The sequence below is a fragment of the Xiphias gladius genome, chromosome 17, assembly GCF_016859285.1.
Source record: "Xiphias gladius isolate SHS-SW01 ecotype Sanya breed wild chromosome 17, ASM1685928v1, whole genome shotgun sequence".
NCBI lineage: Eukaryota > Metazoa > Chordata > Actinopteri > Istiophoriformes > Xiphiidae > Xiphias > Xiphias gladius.
The window spans coordinates 27,537,682-27,546,889 of record NC_053416.1 but is presented as its reverse complement, the minus strand read 5'-3'; the positions used below and the strand labels follow the sequence as shown (position 1 = coordinate 27,546,889).

The 9,208-nt window shown below is 39.6% G+C and overlaps 1 pseudogene; it reads left to right on the top strand.

Annotated features, from left to right (window-relative positions):
- Positions 1–1,944: 1,944 nt before the first annotated feature.
- Positions 1,945–2,801, top strand: LOC120802929 (annotated as a pseudogene).
- The last annotated feature ends 6,407 nt before the right edge of the window (positions 2,802–9,208 follow it).

Sequence of the window (9,208 nt, the reverse complement as noted above, 5' to 3'; positions counted from 1 at the left end):
ACAAGTCTGCTGTAGTGAATCCATGAGAAGGTACAGAGGAGATTCTATATGCTCCTCTCCACAGACAGCACCACTCCCAAACACTTTTCAGCCTGTGTCACTTCACGCTTGCAAAAATACAAGTAAATTTAGAGCGTAAGCAAAAAGCTTGGGTTGTCTCTAATGAAAGGCTCCATTGGCAGAGAGTTAAACCACCAATAAGTCTGTATTTATGTCCACGTCCAGGTGGGAGTAAGATCATGTTTAAACCCAAAATAGCACTGTGTTTCAGAAACAGAAAAACATAATACATTTCTATTTTGTTATTATAGATCAAATGTGTCTATGGTCTGTGATTGTTTCTGATTTGAGATTTGTTTTCTGGTTCTGTCAGCCAGCAGGTGCAAATGTCCTGAAACGTTGTGTGTTCTGTTAAGGCTTTTTGTTTTGGACTTTGCTCTGAGTAGTTTCATTGGGGATACCACAAGCAAAGGAGTCTGTTTCTGACTTTCTGTTTTCTTTGTTTGATTGTTCAGAGATGTTTTTTTTCACTACAGTTCTTTTACAGAGAGAACCACACATGCCCCGAATAAGGAGCACACCAGCTGATATATTATTCAACAGACCTCTGGATAGTTGAGATGGTTCGACAAAGGATAAAAAATTATAAGCATAAATAAAAAACTCTCGGGAAAGCTGTGGTTGCATCAAAAACTTGCATAAGGCATCAATAGATGAAACAGAATCACACTGTTATTTCTCATTCTTAAACACTAATTTCAAAACTCCTTCATGAGTGGATTTGAAATTTTAAGTTCAATGAATTTAAGTATTTATCTTATTTAGCTGCATGAAAGAACTCAGGGTAGTTGTCCCTAACGCAATCTTTTCCTCTTTTTTTGGCTATCGTGTCCGATGCTGTGCTTATGTACTCGTAATTGTAAAATTTCTCCTATACAAACATGCCTGATACCAATTTATGGCAACATTATCTTAGCCTTATGCGGGTAGGCAGATGAGGAGAAATATCAGCAGCTTGGAGATATTTTAATAAAAGTTGTCAAGAGGAGGAGTAAAAAACAGCTCCTTCAGCAACATCCAGGATTCCTTACTCAGCTGTGACTTCCACCGGGGGAATTCCGACATGCCCGGTGGGGCACTGGGAGGCGCCCGTTATAAGGGCGACACCTGTCACAACTCTGGTTGTGACTCCAGTTTTTCGTTGTGTATGTTTGTGTCTCTACCTCCCCTGTGTGTGTGTGTGTGTGTGTGTGTGTGTGTGTGTGTGTGAGATATAGCTCTCCCTGTCCCTGAGCACATGCTTAATTTCCCCAGCCGCAGCAGTCTGGACAGTTTGTTGGATGAGATGGAAGATGAGCAAGCATCAATATCACTGAGCAGTGCTCCAGTAGGTGTTGCCATAAAATTAGAGACGTGACTTGGACAGACCACAATTTCTCAGGAATCATACTACTGTAGTACTGGGTGATTAACAGAGTGTGGTTCCCAACTCAGGCCAAAATGTGACGCTTCTTTTCATCAAAAAGAACCTGCCTCTCACTTTTCCAAAAAAGGTTTAATCCTTGCCAGACAGCACTAAAGTTTGATCACTGTTTAAGTTGTTCTGTTACAATATGTTGTGTAGTGGTTAGATTCATTTAATTACAGTATACATTTAATTGAAATGTTGACTGTTTCTGGTCGACATGCTGAGGTAAGCGTATAGTGTCATTTCCTGTTGCCAGCTTCTGTGTGACTGGTAGTGAGTTTTGTTGCTCTGCCTTTACCCAATTAATTTGCTATTTTTTGTCATTACAGTGGCTAAATACCCGCTGTACATTTAAATGTACATTAGTTCTGCTTAAGCACTCTTAGCTCTCTCTTTCTGTCAGCAATTTTCTTGTTACTTCACAGTTGTTTACACACTTTTCACATCCACTAGCTACTTTAGCTTAGCAGTTAATGATGGCCTCACTCTCTCCTGTTCACTCTCCTGCTCTCTCTTACTCAGTGTGTCTCATGTTTAGTCATTCCTCAGCCTCCTTTAGTGATAATGGTAAATGTAATAAATGTAGTTTATTTGCAGTGATGGAGGTGAGGCTCAGTCATTGGAAACATGGCTCCGCACCATGGAAACCAAATCGTTAGCTGCTGTAGTTAGCCAGCCCCCAGTAGCCGGTGCGAGCCGACCCAGCATAGCTCCCTCTCTCATCCTGGCAGCTCCCAAGCAGCCGGGAAGCCAGGGCGGCTGGGTGACTGTCCGTAACAAGAAGCGTAACCCTAAGCAGAAGCCAATGTTTCACCACCATCAAGTACAAATTTCAAACAGATACTCCCCACTCAGTGACACCCCCGCTGAGAAACCAACTCTGGTTATTGGCAGCTCTATCTTGAGAAACGCGAAGTTGACGACATCATCGACCATAGTCAAATATAATCCTTGGGCCAGAGCAGACAATGCTGAATCCTATTTAAAACTGCTGGCTAAGGATAAACGTAAATATAGTAAGATTGTTATTCACATCGGCGGTAACAACACCCGATTACGCCAATCAGAGGTTACAAAAATTAATGTTGAGTCGGTGTGTACATATGCAAAGACAATGTCAGACTCCGTAGTTTTCTCTGGGCCCCTGCCTAATCTGACCAGCGATGACATGTATAGCCGCATGTCATCATTCAACCGCTGGCTGTCAAAATGGTGTCAAGCAAACGACGTAGGCTTTGTAGATAACTGGCAGACATTCTGGGGAAGACCTGGTCTGATCAGGAGAGATGGCATACATCCCACTTTGGATGGAGCAGCTCTCATGTCTAGAAATCTGACTGAAGTTATTAGTAGACCAAAATCATGACAACCCAGAGTTGAGACCAGGAGGCAGAGTTGCAGTCTCTCTGTGATTCCAGTACAGCAGTCACCCACCCAAACTCCCATAGAGACTGGGTCTGCCCCCCGACCAACTAAATTAATTAAGAAATCTAATGAAATCTGGGGAAAATTAAGACCACCCCTGCAGAAGTACAACAAAATAGGAGAATTAAATGTGGACTCTTAAACATTAGATCGCTCCAATCCAAAGCCATGTTAGTAAATGATCTAATGTCAGATCATTATATTGATATATTTAGTTTCACTGAAACCTGGCTGTGGCATGACGAATATGTTAGCCTAAATTAATCCACTCCCCGCAGTCTTATTAATACCCAAATTCCTCAAGGCATCGGGCGAGGAGGTGGAGTTGCAGCCATTTTCAACTCAAGCCTGTTAATCAATCTTAAACCTTAACTCAATTACAACTCATCTGAAAGCCTGGTTCTTAGTTTTACACATCCATCATGGAAAACTTTAAAACCTATTCTATTTGTTATAGTGTACCGTGCTCCTGGCCCATACTCAGAATTTTTATTTGAATTAGGTAGGTGATTTCAATATTCACTATACTCTATTGCCACTCTAAAAAAGAAGATAATTAAAACAAAGGAGGTTAGAATCCCACTTAGCCTGGCATGATAGTTTTAAAACATATAGGAAGGCCCTCTGTAATGCCAGAGCAGCCTATTACTCATCTCTAACAGAGGAAAATAAAAATAACCCTCGGTTTCTTTTCAGCACTGTAGCCAGGGTGACAGAGATACAGCTCTAATAATCCATGTATTCCTATAGCTCTCAGTAGTGAGGATTTCATGAGCTTCTTTAATGTTAAAATTCCAACTATTAGAGACAAAATTCACCACCTCCTGCCCTCAACTGGCACCGACCTATCTTCAAACACAGGCGCCTTGGAAACAGCTGTGCAACCTGATGTATATTTCGACAGTTTCTCTCCCATTGAACTTCGCCAACTAACTTCAATAATGTCTATTTATCAGACCTATCTTCAAACACAGGCACCTTGGAAACAGCTGTGCAACCTGATGTATATTTCGACAGTTTCTCTCCCATTGAACTTCGCCAACTAACTTCAATAATGTCTTCATCGAATCCATCAACTTGTCTCCTAGACCCCATCCCAACTAGGCTGCTTAAGGAAGTTTTATCCTTAGTTAGCACCTCTTCACTAGATATAATCAATATGTCTTTATTAATAGGCTATGTACCACAGTCCTTTAAAACAGTACTTAAACCTCTTCTTAAAAAGCCTATTCTTGATAAATATGTCTTAGCCAACTATAGCCCCATATCTAACCATCCCTTTCTTTCTAAGATCCTTGAGAAAAGCTGTCGCCAACCAGTTGTGTGACTTTTTACATGGTAATAGTTTATTTGAAGATTTTCAGTCAGGATTTAGAGTGCATTATAGCACAGAGACAACACTGGTGAAAGTTACAAATCACCTTCTTACTGCATCAGACAAAGGACTTGTCTCTGTACTTGTTTTGTTAGACCTTAGTGTTGCATTTGATACCATTGACCATCATATCCTATTACAGAGACTGGGACATTTAATTGGCTTTAAAGGGACCACTCTAAACTGGTTTAGGTCCTATTTATCAGATCAATTTCAGTTTGTGAACGTTACCGATAAATCCTCCATTTACTCAAAAGTTACTCACAGAGTTCCACAAGGTTCTGTGCTTGGACCAGTTCTGTTCACCTTATATGTGCTTCCTTTAGGCAGTATTATTATTATTAGTAAACACTCCATGACAAACTTCCATTGCTATGCTGAATATACCCAATTGTATTTGTGAATAAAGCCTGGTGAAACCAATAAGTTAGCTAAACTTCAAGCTTGCCTTAAAGACATAAAGACCTGGATGACCAGCAACTTTCTGCTGTTAAACTCAAACAAAACATAAGTTATTCTGCTTGGCCCCCAACACCTTAGAAACACCTTATCTAATGATAAAGTTACTCTTGATGGCATTGCCCTGGCCTCCAGCACCACCGTTAGGAATCTCGGAGTTCATGTGATCAGGATATGTCCTTTAACTCTCACCTAAAACAAACTTCAAGGACTGCCTTTTTTCACCTACGTAACTTTGCAAAAATCAGGCACACCTGTCTCAAAAAGACGCCGAAAAACTAGTCAATGCTTTTGTTATCTCTAGGCTGGATTATTGTAATTCCTTATTATCAGGCTGTCCCAACGAATCTTACCAGCTGATCCAGAATGCTGCAGAGCGAGTACTGACGGGGACTAGGAAAAGAGATCACATTTTTAATTTTTAAAATCCTCCTCCTCACCTACAAAGCCCTTAATGGTCAGGCACCATCATATCAGAAAGAGCTCATAGTACCCTATTACCCCAGTACAACACTGCGCTCTCAGAATGCAGGCTTGGTTGTGGTTCCTAGAGTCTCCAAAGGTAGAATAGGAGGCAGAGCCTTCAGTTATCAGGCTCCTCTACTTTGGAACCATCTTCCAGTTTGGGTCCAGGAGGCAGTCACCCTCTCCACATTTAAGAGTAGGCTTAAAACCGTCCTTTTTGATAAAGCTCACCGTTAGGGCTGGCTCAGGCTTGGCTTTAACCATCCACTAGTTATGCTGCTATAGGCTTACACTGCCGGGTGACTTCCGATTATGCACTGAGCTTCTCTCTCCTCCTCTTCCTCTCCATCTGCACGCATTCATATGGCATCAATGCTTGTTACTAACTTGGCTTCTTCTCTCTCCCGTAGTTTTGTGCTTTCTCATCTCTCTCCTCTCTCTTCCTGACGCTTTCTGCAGGTATTTCTGCCCCTGGTGCTGCAGAGTCTGGATCTGTGACTGCAAACCACCTACTGATCCTGGTCAACAACCACTGCTTCACATATCCTGATTATCATCTATTATTATTCATTATAATAATATCTATAATTATGATTATTATTTCGTTTTATTAGTACTATTATTCACCCTATTAATATAATTATTAGTTTTATTATTAGTCTCATTATTGTTACACTTCTGTATGTTATACGTCTGCTGTGCTATGCCCCCCCCCTCTCTCTCTTTCTCAGGGCTGGGTTGAGCCGGGTTCTGTTCAAGGTTTCTACCTGTTAAAAGGGAGTTCTTCCTTGCCGCTGTCGCCAAGTGCTTGCTCATGTGGGAATGTTGGGTCTCTATAAATATAATTATAAAGAGTATGGTCTAGACCTGCTCTACATAAAAAGTGCCCTGAGATAACCTCTGTTATGATTTGGTGCTATATAAATAAAATTGAATTGAATTGAATTGAATTGAAATGTGGTGGCAGTGACATGTTTGCTTACAGAATGTTGTATGTTAAGTTTAATATCATGATGTCAGCAACAGTTTCCTGTTGCTTTATTTGGCACAATCAGAAAATAAACATCTAATGAACTTTACAAACACTTTAAAGTCATTACACCTTTGTGTTTATGTAATTTTTATGCAAAAAACACTGCAGTATGATAAGGTACTTGTAACGCTACTTGGTATCTGCAAGTACCCAAATGTCAGTACTTGTAATTGTACTTGGTCTGAAAAAATGTAGTATTGATGCATAGCTAACTAGAATGGTACTCAGTGGATTGCAGATCTTTGCCAAGGCAGGGTCAAACAACATACACCAGACTTCAGAGAAAAAAATTCAAAATCATAGTAAATGTTTCGGATCCCACACAAAATTGAACTGATTCTTCCCTGGCCTGAGCCTACTCCCTCCACCAAGTTTGGTGCAAATCAGTTCAGTACTTTTTTGGTAATCATGCTTTCAAATAAACAGAAACAGGCAAAAACATAACATCCTTGGTGGAGGTAATAATAGGTATTAGTATTGTTGAATTAAAGGAGGAGTAAGCGATTCTGGAGAAAGACTGTTGATATTTAAACTAAAGAGCAAAACAAATACACCCCTCCCTTCAGTTCTACTTCAAAATGCTCATCCCCGAAATTCTATATATATAAAGTCATCAAACAAACAACATGCGCAGAAACACAGCATCCAAAACACAACGGAGTAAAAAGCTAGCCAGAGATAGTTTAGACTGTTTTTACAAAACTGCAGTGACAGAAGAGAGGACCATAGGTGTGTAGCTAAGCTAACAAGGAAGGCAACATTACCTGGTATAGCATTATGAATTATGCATCAATCTAAATAATACCACTGTGATTGCAATCTTTTGTTTTTGGGTCTTCGTGGCTATAAAACTCTTCACACTTGGTATGGATGAATACCAAGATTTATAACAAACCACGAGACAGTAAGTAATGAAGCTAAAATTAGTTAGGTTGTGGGTTAGCAGACTGTGGCTACAGTTGCTGCTGCAAAGCTTACATAAAGAGAGGATGAGACTGTTTCTCATAGCCAGCACGCCAGCTGCTGACAGCAATACTCACGACTGTCCTGCTACTATAGCTAACATCCCATCAACACCATATCTTGGTGAACTAGAATGTAAGCTGAATGTTGGTGGGCAAGTTATTTAACGTTACTGGACACACAATGTGACACAGATACCTGCTTGCTAACTAACCAGTTGGGATGAGCTATGAAAAACATTAGAAAACAGGATAAAACCATACTGATCTATTGACACTGCGAAACATAGCAAAACTAATATTTTACACACCTGTCAAGCCAAAACAGAGAAAACACCGCATCCGTCTTCATGCCTTTCAACTATCTGAGGTCTCTCCACCATTTTTAAAACTTCACCGATGTTAATGTGGCACTTCCCCCATGCCTGTTTAAAGCACTGGTGGTGGTGAGATGAAGCTTCATGAAACACTGAACCATTCCAGCAAAGTGGTTCCAAAAAAAATGTTCATTTCTTGATTCTTCATTTTGACAATACGACATACTACTGGCCAGAATGTAAAACAGGCAAATACAGACATTTTTATATTACAAATTAAATATGTGTATAAGGAAAACCATAATTGTAGTTTTTATTCTAAGCATAGCTTTATAGTAATTATTGTAAAGGCAATCAATATATTTTCTATGCATCAAATGTTTTAATATCAATCAAGTTAGGGTCAATATCTGTGTTTTAACTGAAGTGTGAAAATTGAGTAGTCAATGCTATGTGGGCAAAGAACAGGTATAATGTGTTGCCAGATTGGAGAAGTCCTTTTTTTTCTTGATGGATCCATCGCAAATACAACCAAGCCATTCACACACAAAATGTCAGTCAGTGCTATAGACCAAAAACTATGAAAATACATAATTTCTTTCTGAGCTCTTATATACACATTCAAATGCTGCTCCATAATTCGAACTTTCACCAAAAGCAGTCACGTGGTACAGACAGGAAGCGAGGCTTAACACGTAATCAGTTATGTCGTACGTCTGAAACGATACATGCGTGGATATGCGCTTCACTGGAAAAGCTCAGTTAGACACGTAACATCACTACATAGCACTTGTTTTTCAGTTTTTCTTCTTCTGACCTTTTCCTCTCTGAATGTTTCTCAGCCATCTCTCCTTCTTGGCAATGCAATTGTGTTGTGTTCAGCACGTTAGCATGTGCCAGGTTTACCATCTCACTCCCACTGCCCCATATTGTTGTGTGACTTGATCCAAGTTACTTTGTTTGTTTCCCATTTATAGAGCCAGAGCTCTATAGGATCACCAGATTTTTCTTTTCAGCACACACACAGAATGGACAGCTAGCAGACCATGAGGAGATATTCACTGAATTTGACAAAAAGTGTATCGGAGTAGAATCGCTCACTGTACCTTTAATATTGCCTACATCTGTAAATAGAAATAGAAATCAGCAATACTATATTAAAGACAAACTGTATGTAATTTTCTCAAGATGTGGACTGTGTCAATGAAACCATAAAATGAAACCAAACTTTTACCTGGTTTTTGGGTTCTACTCGATCTGTCAAACCGTCTGAACATACATTTTGTATTTACTACATTCTCTAACTTTATTTTTTTAAGTGAAGACTTTCTCCTCACAAACTTAAATACACTGCAGAAATCAGGCTCAGTGAATATCAAACAAACACTTCCAGCTCAAAACAATATATATTACACTCAATACAGACACTACATATTATGCCCGAGTGCCTTTAAAAAGCTAATTGTTTAACCATGGTCAAAGATGTTTAGAAAATAAACGAAATGATAAATTAACTCACAAAATCTGCAGAAGCATTTGCTGTCTTAAAGATATAAAGTAAATATAACTTATTTATATCTGGTTAAGGCTAGTGACATAGAGTTCCAGTTTAATAAAAGGTCTGCACAGCCACATGGTTGTTGTTCAAGCTGATTAAAACTCCTCTTGAGAGTCGGTGTAATTCTTGAAAAAACCTGTGAGGGT